General features: G+C 39.9%; 1 protein-coding gene across 1 annotated transcript in view; it reads left to right on the top strand.

The window, feature by feature from the left end:
* Nucleotides 1–12,471, top strand: part of THRB (thyroid hormone receptor beta) — a 157,886-nt gene that overhangs the window by 39,377 nt on the left and 106,038 nt on the right. Inside the window, exon 3 of the mRNA XM_044449431.1 lies at nt 6,532–6,569. The gene's annotated coding sequence lies outside the window, so the exon portion shown is untranslated. The remainder of the gene's footprint in view (nt 1–6,531; nt 6,570–12,471) is intronic.

The raw sequence follows: 12,471 nt of genomic DNA, 5'->3' as shown, positions 1-12,471 counted from the left end.
TTCTTCCAGTGCCCAGTGAGGGTGAATGAATCAAGGGTCTGGACACAAGTTTATTTTCTAAGATCCTCACAGTAGCTGTGCTACGCACCATGCCAGTTGCTTTTTCAACCAACACTTTAGGAATAGTCAGTTTAGATTACCAAGTGACGCCACATTTACATGGTAATGATGAGCTTATCCCAAGCAGAATTTTCTCGTATTAACTGTGGTTCTCTTCACTACCAAAGGACTTTGGTCAGCAATATATGTTATGACCCATGAACACACGTGTATTGAAACACTGAGGTATGCACATCTGTGAAAGCAAATGTTTGAAGACAGATATATTGCTTTCACACTTGACGTGATTGCTGCAGAAGAATTTATGGATTTAATACAAGTGTTTCCCACTATGGGTGGAACATGGAGTTGTCATGACCCAGAACTGGCATCCCTCAGAAACTGAGGCTTTCAGTGACAGTGACTTTAGAAGATGTCAGAATCCATTCCTTATCCTTCTGAAGTGAGGCCATTGCCTCAGACCTTATGTCTTGTCCACACAGCCTCCAGGAAAGTCTCACTTCTGACCAATTCCAAGGAGTGGGCTTCAGGCTCCTTTCATGAGTGCAGAGATCCTTGGGAGTAAACCCCATTGGGCTTCCTATTTCTTCAATCTTTATTCCCTGTAAGTCAACCTTGGTAGAAAAAGGCAGCTGTTGGCCCCTTGAGAGCCAGAGGCAGCACCTGATGAGGTGGAGTTTCCAGAGAGTCTCTCCTGCCTGACTATACAAGCCTGTCGGTTGCTCTTAAGCAACCGTGCTGGAGTAATGTGCCTGTTCTTCAGAATTCAGGACTGCTGACCAAGGTCCTGAAAACTAACTATAGTTCCAGATGTGACCTGGACATCTTGACCAGACTGAGCTGTCACTCAGGCCAGATGATGGATTTGTATAGCGGGACTACTGTTAGCCCTAAGAATAAATGTAGGCATGATATGAAAACCAAGATAGCGGTGAATTCTCAAGGAACAGGATAAGCCTGGTTTTCCTTTCTGCGAAATTCAGCATGTAAGTCAACAGAACTTACAAAAGTGTATGGCAGTGAATTGAATTCTGACTCAGTCTTTTTTCCTATTGCAGTGCTTTGGGGCACTGTGGTGAGGGCTAATAGCAAGAAACGAAAGTGTTTAAAGTGCAGCATGAATCTGTATGTGTTTGTCCACTTGTTTGTTTGTTTGTTTGTTTGTTTATTTGTTTGAAAGAGATCTTATGGCTCTGAGAAAGCAGCAGAGAGTCAGGGGATGTGGCAGATTCTGCCTCCTGACCTAGGAGACCTGTAAAAACTATGGCTGTAGGAACTGTATGGCAGTTCGAGTTTACTGTTGTGATCTCAGAAGGGAAGGTGGAAAGAGAATATGCTGGTGGGCTGGAAGGGGAGAGGCCATAGGAGTCCCAGATCTCCCAATGGTCTTGTCTGCCCACCCAGCAATGAAACCCAGCTAGAGAGATACCCCCCACTCCTGCCTCCAAGCTGGAAAGTACTATTTGGAGGATGAGAAGTTGATAATGGCCTCCACCATCCCTGTCACCCAGTCAGCAACAGCACAGCAAGTGCCAGTATTCTCAGAAACCTCCCATCTTGGAGGATTTCATGCATGGGGCAACACTACAGTAGCTGACCTTTTAGGGTAAACACTCACAAAATGGACTGCAACAATTAAAGTACAAACCACATAATTCATCCCTAAAACATCTTTGGTACATCAATTATTTCAACAATTTTAAAAATAACACTTTTTAAAAAATGAAATCAATTCTGGGAATTGGGCGGTGTGTGTTCTGGGGATGTTTTGGAGACAGCCTATAAGCATATTGCCCATCTGGGTTCTGTTAGCAATTTTGAAAACAACACTGTCCCATTCCCCTCTGCCCCTGAGTTCAATTATAGATAAAATTTAAGGGAAGGTGTTCTTTAATCATTGGCATTGTGTTATACTTGTTTATTAGTCTTGTCTTATTCTGATGGGCTACTAAGGGCAAAATCTAAGCTGCTAAATTCTCCAAAGCTTAGATTTGAAAACCCTACTTGGTCTTGAGTCATCTGGTCAGATTTATTTTTCTGCACTTTGGTGCAGTTTTGACTGTTAGCTTGTTTATCTGAAAGAAGAGCTTTGGATATTCAGAAAGAAAGTACCAGTAGGATTTTTTTGTGCTGTTTGCTAAAAGAAAATACGTAGAAAATTCTTCTGTACTTTGGGATATTTGTTTCTGCTTTTCTTGTTGCATAGAGACAAGTGCACGTGTTCACAACACTCATCAATGCTTATGAAATCAACATGGATAAATAAATGCTATCATTTTTTTAAAGGAGAAAACAGTGCTTTAAAGCACACGATTTTGCTTCTTTTTGAAATTAAAAAAGAAGGAAGGAAAGATAAGTTAGCCCATCATTATAAATCATTATATTGATATTATATTTAGTATTTCATCTTTTTAATTAAATTACACAGTGGTAGACCCAATGATCCTTTTGACTGTATGTCTGCATATGCAAAATCCAACTTTTTCACATGTCCACAAGAAACTAAAGTGTTTTTACAGCAGCAGCACTGACAACAAAAATCTGCACACACACCACTCCCCATGTGAAGTATGCTTTGGATACTTTCAAGAACAGAGTGTTCTGAACTGAGAACATATTACCAAAACTTTTAAAATCAAAAATACTTCAAGTCTACACATAGTGTATTTAGGGTTGTCAGAAGAACATTTAAGAAACAAACAAAAAAAGTGCTGTATACTCTTTTTTGACTGTTTTCTAGTAAAATGTGCGCATGAGCAGGAAGGCAGCTTTTACTGGGTACTTCAAAAGCATTTATTTTGTTTGTGTTGTAAACATACTCATACCTTTGGGATCAGTATCCTAGATTTCATAGCAAATCAAGTGTTACTTTTGGTGTAAAGTTGTGTTATGTCTTTAATAAATAAGGATTGCTAAGTGATGGCTTAGCTTTAGAAGGATAAGCAAACATTACTCCGTGTTCTTGTATTTACCACTTTTATTTCCCACTTCATATATGAAGGAAGGGTGTTTAAACTTTCTGTTTACTGTTCTAATGAAACTTCAACTTCTTAGTTACATTTAACCACAGGAAACTGGTTTGTTTAAAATATGGCTTGAACAAACCAGGATTAAAGTAAAATTTAATATACTGTTTTGTAAATGAACTGTCATTTGAACTAAACCATAGCTTCTCATATTCACCCATACCAAGAAATTGTGGCTTGGTCAAATGGTGCTCTACTTCCGAGAGGGAAGACTCATGTTGCATTGTCCTTAAAATGCCAAGCCACGATTAAGCATTTGGTCTGAACTTGCATGGTATCATTTTTCTGAGCCACATTTTACATCACTTGCCTGCTTACACCTAAGGGAGGAAGGGTCATGCTTAGTCCAGCCTATGCCTGGAGGAAGACTCTGAGTGTAGCTAGGAGCATGGGTGGGAGAGAATGAAGACCAACAATCATGTAACATAATAGTGGTGGCAGCAGGAGTCCTTTTCATTAGAACTAGAACTGCTCCCAAACAGATGTGGTATCATATGAGTTCTACAGTAGTGAATGTTTACAGCTGCTCCTTCTTGTCTAGCTTGAGCAATATCAAGGATCATTACAAGATCTTTTGTAGTCATCATCACCATATCCTATAAGTAGCACTCTCTGTTTTTGCTGTTTCAATCAGCAGTCTTCTTTCCTGAAATAATACGAGGTAATAAATAGTATACCAACATCTCTATAAATAGCATACCATTATCATTAGCTGAAGAGCTTGTCAAACCTGTCTCCTATTGGCCACAAAGAACTGATAGAAACAGGGGAGCTCATTTTGCATTTTAATAGGAACTGGCCTGATTTACATTTCCCAAACTAAATATGTGAACTAGAATGCAATCATTTTTTAGTTTTCATACTTCTTCAAATTTTGCAAAATGTTCCTCTGATTAAAAAATACATATGTTAGAAGAAAAGTGTACAAGAAAGCATATGATTTTTTTGTAGGGACTTTTAATTAAACAGATTTGCAAACTGATGGGACAGGATAAACACATGCTTCAAAAAGTGTGAGCATGGTAGAAGATGAAGCAGAGATTTGTCCTTCTCTAGGATCTGAGAAGGGGATGGAAGGACTAAAGGTCATGCCAGGCAGTCATGGTTCAGGTGCAATTAATGGGGACAAAGGCAATTTCTTGATGTCTATGTGTCAAGCACAATAACTGTGTATGCTTTCTCTTCCATGGTTAAATTGTAAGTTTTCAGGGAAGATTCATTTTGTCATTGTTACTTGTTTCACTCCATAAAGTGATATTTATAAGTATAATGTGGACAAATGAACAAGTAGACCATGCAAAGAGACTCATTCTTTTAATTCAGAGATGCTTTTAAATTCTGGGAGGAAAAGAATTCCAATTACCCAATCAAATACTACATTCTTTATGTTTTGTAAAAAATATTTAAAAAGAACTTTCTTAGAACATAGACATCTCATGTTATGTGGCTTTTTTTTAACTAATGAAACCTATCAAGTAGACCCATGTGAACTACAAGCCAAGAGCCAAGATGGTAACAGAGCAACAGCTTCACTGCTGAGCACCTCCTGATATTTTATTTGTTTTATTCATTGTTACAACTAGCTTGGCTACATATTTTAATTTTTTACCTAGCTTTATTTTATAAATAAGTCTCCTGAAATATTTTACAAGCTTCAGTTGTGTATTGCTAAGACTAAATTCAGCTCCTTATCTTATAATGTCATTTTTATCTGGGTCCCTGCTTAGTTTTTAGAACATATGACTACAGTGACCCTTTGTAGGAAACTTCCAAATGAAAAACTGTGCGGATTACTGTGTACAGATATTGTTGTTTAAATCTACAAATGTTTAAGCAGCCATTCAGCTTCCCTTATTACTTCTCAGAATCTTTTACTATTATTGTGAGTGAAAGCCATGGACCAGCTCTTGCACCAAAAACCATGGAACAGTTTAGACATTACAGATGATACTGCACTGTGTTTAAATCTTGGTAGAACATTACATTCTCTGCATATATTGGATTTATTATTTTTGGAACATGATGACATGATATCCATTTCTTTCACTTTTGTTCTATTTATGGCCTTTTGCCTTTAGCATTTGCTGTTCAGCTACCCTGTACATTTGCATCAGTGGTGTGGAACATTGGGTTGGATCCAACTGAGCATTTCTGCTAGCAGAATGGAAACCTCTAACAGAATTCTCTTCCTTCCTGAAGCCCTCCCTCGTGTGCCCCTTCCAAATTTGCCCCAAGGGGTTCGGAGGCCCCCTGGAGCAGATTTGGGGTATGCACAGAAGGAGGAGTGGATGGGGAGGTCCTTCCATTAATGAAACAGTCGTGTCCAACTCACTATGATTCTAAAATACCTGATGATACCTGAATGAATGTCTCTAATGAGCTCTACATTCCTGAACACTATAATCAAGTCCAGGAACCTTTCTCCAATTGCCAACTCTGAGGGAGGCTGGCAACAAGGAGAAGAGCTTTTTCAGTGACCCCCCCCCCCCCGGTTACATTGAAGCTCACCTGAAGCCAACTTTACTATCTTTTTGGTGCCAGGTAAAGACTGTCCTCTACTTCAGGTCATTCAAATTAATTACTGGGGCCTGCTGGTTGTTTGACATGGTTTAACTGGGTCTTTTTAATGTATATTTTTGTTTTCCTGTTTTTATTTTGTTTTAAATTTTCTATTGCCACCTTTTATGATGTTTAGATGTATTTTAATTGGTATATTTTATATTGCTTCTAAATATGTTGATGTGAACAGTCCAGAGAGGTTCGTCTGTTTGGCAGTTCAAAAATCAAAACAATAAATAAAAATAGAATGCTTCTGCATGAGTTGATAGATCTATTATTATTTTTATATTATAGTTGTCATGCGCTTCATTTTCAAACATAGTTACTGCTGTGTTGGAAGTATGTTCAAACCACCTTGGATTGCTACTCTCCTATTGTATATCTTTTGATATTAAAAAGCCTGAGTCAGCTCAACGAAATCATAAGATTTGATGTCTCTAGCGTTTGGCATGGACACCTTCTGGTATCTGAACTTTCTATCATGCTTTCAAATGCTCTTTTGCCAATGACAGAGCTTCTTTTTCTTGATTCTTGACAAGACTAGATTCTTCACATCATGCAGAACTTCCATGTGGACAGTAGGCAGGATATCCTTCTTTTTAAATTAGTAATGAGACTCATTAATGAGTCTCTAAGGCAAAAGTAAATCAAGAGCTGAGAAGAGACTGCTTTGACTGAAGCAGATCATGATGACTGATTTTGGGCCAAAATCTGTTGTTGTTGTTCATGATGATGACTGATCTTTGGTTTTAGGAATGTTTCATTTTTAAATGATAGCTATATTTCTTAAATTTGGTATATTAAAACTGTGATGTAGCAGAAAGCTACAAGAATGACAAGACATCTAAATAGTTACCTCATAATAACTATTTTTTTCTTCCCACAGCATGCAAGAGGTTCCATTCCTTTGGCTTTCTGATCAAAGTAAGTTATCATGAACAACAAGCTTTAGTGAAAGAAAAATGTGAAAATAATCTTTCAATATAGGCAGTCCCCCGGTTACAAATGAGTTCTGTTCCTAAGAAAATGTCTTTAAGTCAAATCTGTATGTAAGTTGGATCATGTATATTTGCCCCTCCACAATTGCAGGAGTTAGGGGTGCAGGAACCCCATGAAAGTGGTAAAATCATGAATATCTCTAGCCCCATCCCTGCCCAATCTCACCAGTGCCTCCTCTTTGCAGCAAGGAAATGCTGGAGCAATTTCCCTTTCCAGATGGGTGGGGCAGGAAGGTCTGTTTTGGAGGCCTCCATCTCTCCCTTTTGCTTCCTCTCTCTCTCTGGAAATGCTTTGGAGGTCCTCCCTCTCTCCCCATTCACTTCTTTTCCTTCTATGGTGGTGATGATTTTCCACAGTCATTTTTTAAAATTAATAGGCTTTATGGCAGTTCATTCATACGTATGGGTTGTTCATAACTTGGACATTCATAACTTGGGGACTGCCTGTATTGCCAGCTGGTATAATTATGTTCAGAAATGTTATGTTTACTTTTCAAAGCAGAATTACTAAGCATGTTTTTCAAGATGCTACATGTGAAGCTGGATCTCACTTTGCTCAAACAACTTAATGAATGAAGCATAGAATTTATGGAGGAGAACACTAATAGCGGCTTTTAGTCTTGATGACTATATGGAACCTCCAATAGCAGGAGCAGCATCTATATGCATGCCAGTTTCTGTACATGAGCTGTAGGGTGCTATTGCACTCTTGTTCCACATGGGGGCATTCCACAGGCAGTTGACAAACCACTGTGTGAACAGAATCCTGGACTAGACAGACGGTTGGCCCAATCTATCATAGCTCTTCTTATATTAGGCTATGTCACACTGTCACATTTTCCGATTGGCCCTGTGCCTATGGACTAACACAGTAATGAACACACCACCATTAAATACTGATCAAGGTGGGGAGAGAGGGAGGGGATTACAGACATGTGACACTCAAAGTAGCAGTTTGTCTACTGTTAGTCCTACTTAGACTAGGCCCATTTATATGAATGGAATTTAAGTTAGATTTAAATTGTTTTGGCACAACAATTAACTCTTGACATTTCGGAAGTAGCCATTCAGGTGTATAGTCATTTTTAACCTACTTGAAGATTCCCAGGAGAGGTGCATGTTTTAGAATTGGAAGCCTGCCCTGTAGTTAAAAAAATGAACAACCCAAACAAAAATGCCTACTTGCAGCATTATCTCAGTGCTTCACCGCTACTGAAAGATAGGCAGTTGCGAATCTCTGGCAGTTGCACTCTTTGCTAACTCAGAGTAGAGGTGATATGTTAAAGGGAAAGGAGGACGGCAGTGTGGCGAGAGGGGGTGTGTGGAGGGGTTCTAGGTTCTAGACAGAGGATGAATAGATTGGTGAGGAAGAAACAGCTCAACTGTTCTATGAGATACGCAGATGACCCTAATGAGAGTCTTCATGTGGTAAATGCAGAGAAGGAGTTTTGGGGAAAGGGCCATAGCTGAGTGGTTGCACAATTGTTTCTCATACAGAAAGGCCCAGGTTTGGTTCCTGCCATCTCCAGGTAGGGTTACAAAAGATCCATGCCTGGAGAACTGCTGAAGAACTGCTGTTATTCCTCAGAGGGGTTGCAATTCTGAGTGAGATGTAGGAAAGTTTTATGGCTAAGAGGTGATGGCTCCTGATGCTCTAAAGCAGCAGCAGGCAACCGGAGGAACTATGGGAGATGTTTGCACACACCAAGCCTGCCACAGGAAGCACTGCAGGGGGGTGGATTTTGAAACAAAAAGACACCAGTCTGCTGTTGAAGTCTGGCAGCAAACTACTGCATCGTGCTCAGTAGCCCTAAAGTAATAACTACACTTGATCTTACTTTAGTTTGCCATCACCTAAATTTGATCCTTTTCATAATCCATAGGGCCACAAAATGCAAACTTAGCACAACGGCAAGCTAAATGTAGCTCTTTTAAGGCTCAGAGCTGCTACAGAGCACCACTTTCTTTCTAAAAAAGATTTGGGGTACCTCTGCAGGTGGTGGTGGCTCATGGACTGTGTATTGCCCACTCTTGCTGTAAATATTCTTGGGCTACCAGCATGCACATTCCTTCAGGTTTTGCTTGAACACTCCCAATGGGAACTGCCTGCTCTTTATTTCACATAGGACAGCTAAGAAGGGTGAATTGTTGAGAAGATGACTACACTCCTGATAAGAAATTATTCCTGAAGAGCTTTCTCACACAGACAAGTCAGCACCATACCTGCTGGAATGGGAAATTGGCATATTGCGTTTGGTGGAACACAGCCCAATCTTTCTCTCTCTCTCTCTCATATTGGTTCCACCTACTCACATTCAAGAAATCACTTGTTAAGAGAGGCTGTATGGCTATAGCAGCCAAAAGTTCTTGGGCCACACATACTTAATACGTTAATAGGCAGGTGGTGGGTGGCTTAGTAAGCCAGGCCTAATGGAACTGGAAGAATGTTTTAAGACAGCCAATGAATCAAAACTGTCTATCAGAGAGTTGGTTCCATACTTGAAACAGAGGCTTTTTGCCACGGACTCTGAGGTGTTGCGTTATCTGCACCAGTCAGAATGAGCAAACACCAAATATCTGTGTAGTACCAGTATCAGCAACAGCAGAATATCTGTGTAGTCACTGAATGTGTAGCAAATGTTTACTGTGTAGCAATGTTTACTGCATAAAAAAGAAGCATGCTTTTGTGTTCTCTCTTCTCTCACCTTTTCATCGCTATAATCAAATATCTTCTGGAATAAGCATTGATAAACTTGAGTTGTTCTTCAGGGATTTCCACCAGTAGAGCTTTATCCATTTTGTGGATTTTGTCAAACAGCAGCATCAAAAAGCAGTCTTTACAGGCAGAAAGAACCGTAGGAGCCTTGCAAGAAGGTAGTGGGAAATGAGGCTTTAGAGAAATGACTCATCATAACTGCAGCTCTATAATTAAATTGAAAGCAAAGATGATCATTCTGTTAAGCACTCCCTCACTCAAGGCCAATGTTACTGGGGCAGCACGACTGTCTTTAGAGTCGTCTGGACAGGAGAACACTAGAGAAGTATGATATCTTTGTAATCCTGTACTGGCATTCCAGAGAGCAATTAAAACTCAAGGTGCTTAAGCTCAGTCAGTTGCAGCTCTCCTGGCCTGATTCTGCAAAGGCACTCTTATTAGCCAAAGTGTCTTTCCTTCCAAAGACAGGGAAGTGAGATTTCAATGCATCAAGACTTTTGTTACACCTCTCACCACTTGTTGCCTTGCAGTACACACAGAAGCCATACTCATAACAGCACAGTAACAAAACAATATTAATGTGTATAAGAGCTTTGCATTGTTATAATTCTTTGCATGAAATAATTCAAAAACAGTAAAATAAGATAAGGAATTTGTAACTATGGAGAAAAGAATGTGATTTTTGTGTGCCCATCCCTTCCTCACATATGTGTAGGGTTTCATAAATGAATGGCATCATCCCAATGAGTACTGCAGTGGCTTTGCAGCTGAATGAGAATTTGAATTAGATCTTCCATGTCTAGCAATCTAACTACATTATTATTAAAATGGGGAATATTAAGGATGTGAGAAATAACCTCTGGGAAGTACCTTTTCCATTCATTTAATGATCATAAATGGAGACCTGGAAGTGTAATAAGCTGAGCAAGCTTGCCATCCAATATGGCAAGCAGAGTTAGGGTGCCTCCAAACATAAAGGTTTATAGGAATCCAATGGAGGATGGAAGGAACATGGAGGTGAAATTGTCATGGCCCTCCAAAACATAATTTGGCCATCTAAGTGTTTCACACTATCACAGGAGAAATAGAGCCAGAGGCTCCACTACATTACTTGTGGAATTGTGGTGCTTTGTCCCCCACTCCCCCAGTCCCCTGGAACACCTCCTAATGCTGGCTCTGAGATTTATTTAAGGACTGGGAACTGCAGCTAGTGAATAAATAACCGTGCCAGCTATGCAGGCAGAGAGAGGGCACTCTGGATTTCGAATCCTAATTCTCAGCTTGGAGTGCTTCTCCAAGGTTGGAGGTGGGGCTGTACAGCATCTATTGGCCATAGGAATGGGTCCTTAGTCTGTTGCACCAAAAACCATGAAAAGTCCTTGTGATATCTAAAAGAGTAATGAATTTATTATGACAGCTTTCATGGACTACAGACCAGTTCCTCACATGTGTTTTCAAGTGTAACACACAGCAGTGGTGAGGAATTGTAACAGTGGAGTCAGAAGGAATTGACATATAGAAAGTACAAAGATAACTATCTTATTAATGGATGGCATTCACAAAACAGTTAATGGGAGCTAACACTTGACACCCTTGCACTGGTGAACAGATTGACTCATGTACACTGCAATTCTATGGATCTCTTCTTGGAAGTAAATCTCATGGAGTTCACTGGGATTTATTCCCAGGTAAGAGTATATAGCAGAGCAGCCACAGTTTGATTGAAGAGCAAACATACACCTATTCAAGCTACAGGAGTAGTATTCTTGATTCATCTCCATCCTATGGAAATTTGTATTCAGAGTTCCAAGAATGACCATCTTGAAAGAAGTTAGAAAGGACCTTGGGAAGCTGGATCCCCTGCTACCATTTCTGGTGTTAAATGTGTGTCCATCTATTATTTTGCATAAAGATGCCCATTTTGTCCTATGTAGAACTGAATACGGCATTGCAGCTGATATTATGAGTAGATCATCATCTAAGAATGTAATCCAGTTGTCCTGAACCCTCCACCGACCCCCCCCCCCACGTTTAGAAATTTTTCCCTCCTTGCTAAAAAGGCATTTTCTTCTCTGCTGCTTTTGCATGATGGGGAAGAATTATGAATAGGACTAGAGTTTTTATATACTTTTTTTAATTTTAGGGGGTGGCTGAAAGTTCTCAGATGCTTAAAAACAACCATGCACTCTTGGGACTTTTTATGAAGAGGCTTCTGTAACCCAGCACCACCATGGGATGTTGCCCTTACTCATAGGCATTCAGGGAGAGCTGCTGGGCTGCAGAATCCTCCCTACAAAGAGTCTGAGGCTGCTGCAAACAAGAACAACAGAGATTTTAGAGCTTTAGAAAACTCTGATCTTGCTTGCAGCAGGATCAAGCTCTTTGCAGAGATGCTTGCAGCCTAACCAGAGTTCCTGAAAGTCTCTCTGCACAAAGCCACACTGCAAAGAGCTATGCATTGCTCCAAGCAAGAATCGAGGTTTTACACTGTTTACAGTAGTCCTCTCCGTAACCCATCATATTCTTTAAGTTACAGAATAACATTTCATGGATCTGATGAAGTGGACTTTAGTCCATGAAAGCATGTGCCATAATACATTTACTAGTTGTTAAGGTGGCAGAAAACTAAAATGTTAAATCGAAGTGTTAAATAATGGTTTAGCATCAAATAAGAGAGATAGTCATAGCTTCCACACAGTGTAATTCCTCTTCACAAGCTGACTACTGATATGGGCCAGTATTTCTCAGACTGTGGATCAGGACTCAGCACTAGGTCTCAGTCAATTTTCAGTTGGTTCTCAGTGATTTAGACTGCCCAATGCCTCTTTGCTTGGCTGCTGTTCAGCAGTCATAGCTTCTCAATGAACACTGCAGAGGCAGGTATGGCAGTAGAAGTAAGATGCAAGGCTAACAACAACAACAACTTTTTTAGAAACGGGGGATAAAGAGAAAGGGGATAAGAGAGAGGAACTGTTAAAGGATGAAGTGAATTTAAAAGCAGGAGGAAGAAGGATAAAAGAAACTGTGTGGAGAGATAGGTTGCAAGTTAAGGGTGAAAAAAGAGAAGAAATGAAAGATAAGTAGGAAGGTTTTGAGAGACCTGTGGGGGTGG

This window comes from Varanus komodoensis, unplaced genomic scaffold, assembly GCF_004798865.1.
Source record: "Varanus komodoensis strain SLA01 unplaced genomic scaffold, ASM479886v1 scaffold58, whole genome shotgun sequence".
In the NCBI taxonomy this organism is placed as follows: Eukaryota; Metazoa; Chordata; class Lepidosauria; order Squamata; family Varanidae; genus Varanus; species Varanus komodoensis.
The sequence above is the reverse complement of the archived record's forward strand: the minus strand, read 5'-3'. Positions and strand labels throughout refer to the sequence as shown.